The following is a 9,332-nucleotide window of genomic DNA, read 5'->3' as shown; positions in this document are numbered from 1 at the left end:
GCATTGATTGACCTGTTCTTAAAATAGGAGGGAAGCCATACTCACAAATCTGGAGAAAGCGCTTTCCATCAATCTGATGGAAAATTCCAGTTGTGGCATTTTGACACCTACAAACAAGTCTTCACTTTGGCCCGTCAAGTCGGTCCATGTGAAAGAAATTATAATAAATGAATACAGCATTCTGTCATTAATGGAAATGATCATAACAATTCTAATAATAAAAAGTTTCTCGTGCCATAGCCCATCTTTGTTAACATCACTTCTACAGTAGATGATGTGAATGACATAAGCAGCAGAGTTGCAGCAACACAGTAGAGTAACTCTTTCTGTAAAATTAAATGGGTTCCTCGAAAGAGGCGGAGAGGCTATTTGTCTCCAAGTCCAAACAAGCTGAATCTAAGTAGGAGATCAATACTGATATCTTTAGGCTGCTAACTGCGCCACTAATATATTATTGATGTCTGGGTCCTGCTGGATTGAATTTGGGCTGCACACAGCAGTTCATCTTGATCAGAGTACACGGTGGAGATGCACTGACAGAAGTATACAAGAAATTCCCCTGGAAATGTGTATATGATGCCCATAAAGCACCAAAAAATAGAACCCTCTCAGGTTGAGTAATGAAGGAGATTGTGGAAAGGGATTGGAAAAGGCCAGTTCAGCCATGGTTTCATTTCTTGCAGCATTTGATTTGAGATGTAGAGGCCTTAAGGAGAGCTGGGCTACTTATCACTTACCAACCACTCCACCTTTGACCTCACTAATACCCTGGCATCTTAGCAGACGCCAGGGTAGCTGACCTACTAGCACGACACACAAGGGATTTTCTCAGTCAGCAATCACCAGAAGTGCATCATCAGGGAGGTTTTGAACACAAACAAGGTGGTGGTAGTGTGATGTTGTTATACCACAAAACAACTAATGGATGAGGTCAGGTGGATGGTTGAGCGCTCAAAGTGTCAGACTTTGACACCAGACACTCCAATTCCACATCTTTACAGAGACCTGGCTCCATCTCAACACCCAGATCAAGCTAACGTTAACATTACTGTGCTCAGTGGGTGGAGTGATATGAGCCAAAGGAGTGCTGCTGATACCAGTGTGATGATTAGAGGCAGGCAGAGACAGGCTAGGTGTTTACTTCTATGATGTTTGGAGCTCAAACACAATCAGGTTTTGATGGACAATGTTTCCCTGATGTCAAACTTTTAATGTGAAAGTGAAGACCATATTTAATCACCATCTTATTGCTGTTGTTTACACAGAGGGACCCATCAAGTATTTAAACTGTATTTCAGAATCAGAATCAGTATTGTATTTGCAGCATTAAAGCATGTCAGTTCAAATCCATCTGATATTATGGAGCAAAACTTGTCTGAACAAGCAGAAAATCCACCATATCTATTAAATGTATAGATTTTGTGTGCCAGTGAAAACATAAAGAGCTGACTAAAGCTCCTGCATACAGTATATACTGTATTAGAAAATATGCATGAATGCACAAAACAGTGAGGCAGGCACTTTCAAATGTGTCACTTTAAGAGGCATATTTGAAACAAGTCCTCAGAGCCAAACTGACCATTAGGTCTTGAGGGTTTTCTGATGTTCCACCTCTATGGTTAAAGGATAACGCCGGCATTTTTAAACGTGGGCCCTATTTTTACGTATTTTAGGTTCAAAATGACCAGTTAGTACAAAAATTGGTCCAGCAGATCACAGATTGTTATTCTAAGTCTCTGAAGACATTTCTGAAAGGATCCCTGCAGAGATACACCAGTAAGATCCTTCTTGTTTAACCAGAAACAGTTGATATAGTGCTTGATTCAAAGCCACCAGATGCCATTGAAAAAAATTGTAATTTTACGCAGTCTACCACTGTCTCATTAGCATGTTTGTGTTTTTGCAAGACTTTGGTGTTCAACAGTAGATGAACCTCTCCCATGCTCTGTGAGATAAAATTACTGTTTTTGTCAGTGGTGGGTTTGAATCGCGCTATACAACGGCTGTTTCTGGTTAAACAAAAAGGACCTTACGTGCCTACATCTCTGTAGGGACGCTTTCTATAATGAAATGAAATCTGAAACGGTCAGTGGCAAAAATAAGCACATTTAGTGAGTGTACTTTGTTTGTGCACAATTGCCCCAGTGCAGCCTTTGGAGCCATTTGCTGCCTGTTATCGCCTGCCAGCTGAGAATTAATCTACAGGACCAATTCCAAAAGCTTTTCTACCTACCAGTCATTCTGAACCCAAATTTGTAAGAGTATGGCCCAGGGTTAAAAATAGGTCCCGTAACATCCAGGAGAGAAAAGTACTTGTTTAAGATAAGGGGAAGATTGTGGTCATAGTGATTAAAAATGGTTAAAAATTACTGATGCAACGCCATACAACATAAGACCTGAAAACAGTCTCCATCTATAGTGGTAGAAAACACAGGCCAAAGCCAATTTTTATTGGTAAATCCATTACTTTATTTATTCCTAACTGAAACACAGGGATGTTGTTTAAGATGGACATTTTCTCAATTGGTGTCTTTTTTTAACATGTTCAGCTTTTCTAGAGCTCCTCAATAAGACTACGCTTTAATTGCAGTTTCTGCCCTCATCAACATATGTTAGCAATTCATTATTTACACCTTATTGTGGACTATAGGTTTAGACAGGTTCAAAATTGGGTATTTTTTAGAATCTACTTCAGTGCACACAGCCAGTGTTTCCTGCAAAAGGTATATCACAACTGATGGATTACCAATTGGAATTCATTAACTTCCCTTGTTTCCCCGTCCCTCTCTGCAGCACTCTGACTCTGCTGTAATTCCACTAATGGAGTGCTTACCATTCAGGGCCAGTTTTCTGACAGTGACTGATGCTACTTAATTGCTGAGAAAATAGAGAGGAGTTCTTGGCCGCTGCTAAATACAGCATAACTGTAGCTAAAGAGAGGTGTAGGAGCTCTCAGTATGATATCCAAGTTTAAATTACACTTAAGCACATCCTGTTAGATGTCACAAGGGTGCAATAATAAATGGTAAGTCTGCCCACTAATGCTGAATCAGGCCTTTTCGTTTCTCATGAAGAAAATGAAAAGCCATTATTTTGCAGAGCCATACGGTTTGGAATAAGATAAATGAAGAAGTAAAAACTTAAAACGGTAAAGAATAAATACACCATGTAAATATATATGCAGCAAATTAAATGAATGCTAAATGCAAATTCTGTAAGTGTGAATATAACGTGGGAAAAAATAAGACAAAAATATTGCATAGTGAATTAATGAAAGAAAAAAATGATATAACATGAGTTTAAGTATGTAATGTAATAGGCTGGCACAGAATGCACGAATGTGCAGAAAACAGAAATGTGAATTTGTAAGTTGCTTTTCTTGAAGGGGATGGCTCATAGTGATGAATCCATAGAGAATTATCGCCTAAATCTAAGGTCAGGCAGAGTAAACTTCATTGTCATTCAAGACCATAGGCATGAGTTGTTTCTCTGCTCATTGTTTTAGTTCTCCGGTTCACTCTCACCGCTCTCATAGTGTTATTTACGGCCACAGCTGACTCTGTTTTCAGCAAAAACGTTCTGAAAACTCATTGTACACCACTTACTTACTTACTTAGCTAAAGAGCAAGAGCATATTTCCCTCAGGAGCTGGTAGAGACCAAAAAGGAGCTGAAATAAGAGTGAATACTGGACATTCACAACAAGCACAACCCTAAAAAAATTAATGATAATATTGTTTCGTATCTACTTGATTAATTTGCTAATAAGTTCAGTTGTCAACTTGATTGAACCCCAGAATGTCAAAGTAATAATATTAGTCACTGTAATGTAATTACTGAATCATTTCTCACAAACCCAGCAGGATTGCCTCAAGTTCAACTGTCCACTGTCTCATTGCTGAGCTGTTTTTTTTCATACAAGTTTACAGTTTACAGTGAATGGGGACAGACAATATTATTTCACACACGAACAGTGTGCATGCAGGGCTGAGATTGTGCGTACACTGAGGACCAGGGCTGAGCTGAGCATCGGACAGCACTTCCATTAGCTCTGATTGAAAGTGATCCAGTGCAGATGAAATACATTCAGTTAAGAGTCTTCTTACACACACACACACACGCACACACACACACACACACACACACACACACACACACACACACAAAGAGCTACAGGCCAGTGGTTACAGGCCATAGCTCCACCAGACTGATGAGGAATGACAAAAAGCTGGAGAGAGGGGGAAAGATGGAGCGAAAAGAAACGTGAGAGAGACAGAGCAAGGGAGGAGGCAGTATCTCAGTCACACTTAGCAAACGGCTGTCATTGGTGAACCCAGATGCCTCATCCTCATCAACTCATCAAGCTACCGCGTGGTATTTCCACCTCAGCTAATCAAATCAACACCGGCCTGTTGCATGTATGCTACATATTTGAATTGGACTGTGTTTTTTAAAAGGACCATGCGTTAAACAGGGCTGTCATGTCAAGGCTGCCTCACTAGGCTGAGTGAATGTGTACATTACTTCCATGGTGACTGCACAACTGAGTAACGTACAACACACTGACATGTACTCGCTGATGGTCTTGGTCTTTTCAATTCTCTAACAGCTGGCCTAGTCGAATGCACACCTGTATTAGTGGTTAAAAATAGTAAGAAACGCAGCTAGACTGGTTCCAGGCTTCTTGAAAAAAAAAAAGCCCTCATCTCCAGTTTCTTCAGTGACTTAAATGGGTGGAATTAAGATTGAGATTAAGATCATCTGTCTACGTAGCTTGGCCAGCTACCTAGCTACAGCTAGCGGCGGTAGAGAAGTAGCCACAAAAATGACAACACGACTGATACATCTGTAGAGGCTGTTATAAGTCAACTTACAGAAAAATAGAGAGCACTGTCTTTTCTTGTAGTTTGGCAGTTGTTGGCACACTGGTGATATATTTGTGTTGAAAAGACATTAAAAGGTGCATTTTGCATCATATAGGACCTGTAAACATCTCTGATCAATATTTTATAACATCAAATTTTGAATGTTTGGACATATTTATTGCTTTGCAACAAGGGGCTGTCACTTCTCAATTGAAATCATAATTAAGACAGCAAAAAATGCACAGTATGTGTGACACAATAATCTCAAATCAAAGGTCCACTTACAAACTTTTTGGATATTTAATCACATCTCAGGTATGAATGAACTTCAAGAATGAGCATAAACACAAAAGGATGTTCTTTGTCCTTCAGCTGTCTGTCACTCTGATGCCTTCAGTAAACTTAAGCCGTGCTGAGCATTTACTCATGATGCCAAACCATCTGAGGAGTAATGTGTGGAAGCATTTTGGACACCACAGATGGAAAAATTGTGGATAAAAGTAGTGATTTCCAAACAGAGTTGTATGAAGATGCAATGTCGTCAAACTTCAAACTTGAAAGTGCATTATGTTAGACATTATACTCAGCGCATAAGTGCAACATGATTCTCACCACTGAAAAATAAAAGCCATTAAACAGCAGAAAAGTCCAGATACAGATGATCAGCAAAGTCATTGAGCCAGAGGTTATTTGTCTGACAAGTTCTTGGAGAAAGGTGACTAAACAACCTTGTTTCAACTCCACTGTTGGAGGAAATAAATCAGTTAAAGTACAACATCTGTACAGGATGTGAAAAATGTGCTGTGAGCATGTAGAAGAGGAGGGCAAAAGAGGGAACTGAGTGGTGAAGAGGAAGAGGAGGAAGAGAGGAAGACTGTTGTAATCAAGACTGAGCTTTAGTCTAAGTGCAGACGGATGCAGGTTGTGCCTGTGGTCCTTGATGAAGTGCTGTTCTCCTGCTGAGCCACCAAACTATTTATACACAACACACCCATGGGCATGGAAGAGAAAACTGCTACACTTACTGCTCTTTCTTCCTAATCTGTTGATTCCTCACTTCTATCCCCCTGCTAAAAGTGGCAGACTGAAACAAGGGCAACAGAAACGTTTGCTCTACACAAAACCAGGACCCAGCATGGTTCGGCACCTGCAGTTTGACCAATAAATACTGATGACTGACAAGTGTATGCAATCTCAAACAGATTTAGTGTTTTAAACGGCATGTTGGTCTGTTGTCTCTGAATTTTGTAGCTGCCGCCTCAAAAAGTCAACCTGATCATTGCTGAGATCGAAGGTCAACTCAGCAGTTTGGATTAATCAGATCAGAGGCGCGGCTGGCAGGAAGTGAGTCTGGCATCATCAATAATAGACGAGCATCAGAATGGAGCCTCCACTGTATGTACACACACAAACACACAATCAGGCCAAAGCACTGTATATCCCCCCACCCTAACGTTTACTGCCTCTGTAGTCAAATCTGCAAGAGTGATATGTCACCTGGGGCCCAATGGTTGTGTTTGTGTGATTTAATTTGGTTTATGTCCAGATGCCTTGAAAACTAGTAACATTCCCATCAGCATCAGCTGTACTTCGATTTAATTCCAGTTAACAAATGTTAACATGCTAACTCACCAAGCTAACATTGTGAACAAGGTAAGCATCAGTCTTGTGAAACATCAACGTATTAGTATTGCCCCTGCAAGCATGTTCGCATGCTGACTTTAATGTTTAGCTCTAAACAGTACTGCGTCTTAAGTACAGCCTCACAGAGCTGCTAACATGACATAGACTCTTAGTCATATTCATCTGCTGCTGTGCTACTATTATTAGTTAGATTAATGTGTGATTCTTACCAAGAACATCATTCAGATGTGATTTTCTGCAGCCAGTCTTGGTAAAATACAGGCAGGGCTTCCTTGTGTTCACCAGTGTTTCCCTTTAAACAATACTAGAGCAACCACAAGTTTACCAATTCATCAAATAATCATTTATGAATTCTCATATAAATCATAAAAGGCGAATTTATCTCTCATTTACAGCATCTATGTTTGATTAATGACGTATAACCTGTGACAGATTACCTTCTCTTGAGATTATGACACACAGACTTTATTAACTATTAACCTATTATGTAAATGGCCAACACTATTAACAGTAGCTCAGAACATAATGACATACTCTGTCATCTTGCAGGAGTATAAGCTTTGGTTATTTATTAGAAACCCCACTCTCTCAGGGTCTGTTGTGAAAAGAACAATCTGAGTGGTTCAATTCCCTTATTAATACATTAAAATGTCAAAGCTATATGTTAAAATGTCAAACCCATTAATGGTACTGCCAGTCTGTGGAGGTAAAATGTCAGGAAGAAAGCAAATGCAGGAAGCGATGAACAAAATAAGGGGTGGAGCGGTATAAATGCTGAGTAAATGAAACAATCTTATCTGATAGATTCATTCAAACAAATGCAAATACAAATGCTTTGGTGGAGGCAATTGAAAATGAATAGATACTACAGGTACTGTAATTACACAGACTTTAGATGCATCTAAGAATGAATAATATAGTTATGTAAGGAAAATTACAAAGCAAGGCCACATATATTTGCAGGTATACTTGGTCAGTATTAGCTTTACCTGTATGATATATTTGCATTTATCAGCGCCAAGTCAGTTGGTCCTCTTTATTTAGCACATTTGAGCTAAAATTGCAAAATTACAGTGCCGTAACAGTAAGATTGTTGTTTATTCAGGCAATATACAACCCCATCTTTCTAGGCCTTTGTAGGGGCCCCACTGAGAGGCTTCAATCACGCTGTAGGGGGTCAGTGGCATAACCACTCCACCCCGCCGCCCCCAAAGTCACCTTTCACTGATTGGGTAGGAGGTGGAGTGCAGTGGAGTGGATGAGCAAATGAAGGTGGAGAGGGGGATGGAAGCTGGGGAGGACCATTACTTCATTCTCCCCCTCATTTCAGTGTTTCTACAACTACATTGATTAATCTCAAGGGATGGCTGTGAGGGTTTAAAACAGTCTGATTAGTATCACAAACAAAAGTTATGTTACTCAAAGAACTGGTTGCAAAAAGAAGTCCAATTTTATCAATAAACATTTTCCTAATGATTTTATGGTCACATTCACTAGTCTTCTTCGTTACAACATGATAATTATATTTTGTAAATTATGGTCAAATTTAGAAAAACACAGACAATGCAGGGTATGCTTTAGGGTGTGATTAGCTTGTGACTAACTAATCAGACACCGGTCATGCCTAAACCTAACCAATCAGAAGTAGGTCTTCGCATATTGGCAGTTGTATATGAAATTACTCTACTGTTGTCTACCAAAGCTAATAATAGAGCTAACCACAGCTAACATTGCTTTGGTTGGCCTCGCTACCGTAGCCAATCTGACCATTTCATAAAAGAAATTTAGAGTCAACCAACCAAATAACATCTAACTTGGATTAATTTTGGCATGTTTTGTTTACTAGTGGAATATTATTTCACGTTACATCATATAAAACTCCATGTCATGGAATATTAACCACATTTATGGCATATTATTTATTATTCACCATAAACACTTCGAATGAGTAAGCAGTTTCTATCATTGTGACATAAGCCATCTTCTCTATATATGATTGGCTATGATCCTGGTTTATTTCCTCACTATGATCTTCAGATAATCTGAAATGACAACATGTATATGCATTGATTGAACCAGAAATAGTTTTGCTGTTAATTCCAACAAACTAAAAATCTGTCATCGTAACACATTTACAATTTTGGCACTAGCTCCGCAGCTATAGATATCTCTTTGATATCACTTCTTAGCCATGAAAAAATACCTTTTAATGCAATACTTTGTAGACTAACACAAGTACGTTTGGAAAGTAAAATGCATAGTTCTTTCCATATAATTCATATAATCAAATAATTGGTTTTACGTTAGCAGTTTATGATGCATTTTTATTTACCACAACATTTACTTAGTTTTACAAAGTCAAACATACAACATGTGTTTTGCAGTCAGAGGAGCCTGGAAAACATCCATATCCTGGCATTTCCCAATTGAATTAAGAGAGATTAGGTGACATAGAGCAGCAGGAAAATGGTGAATGTACAGCACGCACCATGTTAGTTTGAAATGTGGTAACTGTGAGGCAAAACTAGCAGGAGAAAGTGAGAGAGAGAGAAATAAAAGAGAGAGAAAGTAGCATGAACGAGTGTCTGTTGCTCCTCCTGATAGACCCAGCTAGGCTATTCATTACTCCCTGAACGCCAGCCAGTGTCAGTTATATTACTGCAAAGCCTACCCTGACTGACGGCCACGAGTGGGGGGAGAAAAATGGCAACAAAATACTGCTCGATGCCCTGGGAGAAAACAAGGGAGGGGCTGTGATGGATGGGTGTGTTTGACCCAGGCGGAGCGGAAGGCAGAGATGGGTCTCTTTTTAGATGAGAGGGAG

The sequence above is a fragment of the Pempheris klunzingeri genome, chromosome 10 (assembly GCF_042242105.1).
Source record: "Pempheris klunzingeri isolate RE-2024b chromosome 10, fPemKlu1.hap1, whole genome shotgun sequence".
NCBI lineage: Eukaryota > Metazoa > Chordata > Actinopteri > Acropomatiformes > Pempheridae > Pempheris > Pempheris klunzingeri.
Note: the sequence above shows the minus strand (reverse complement) of the source record.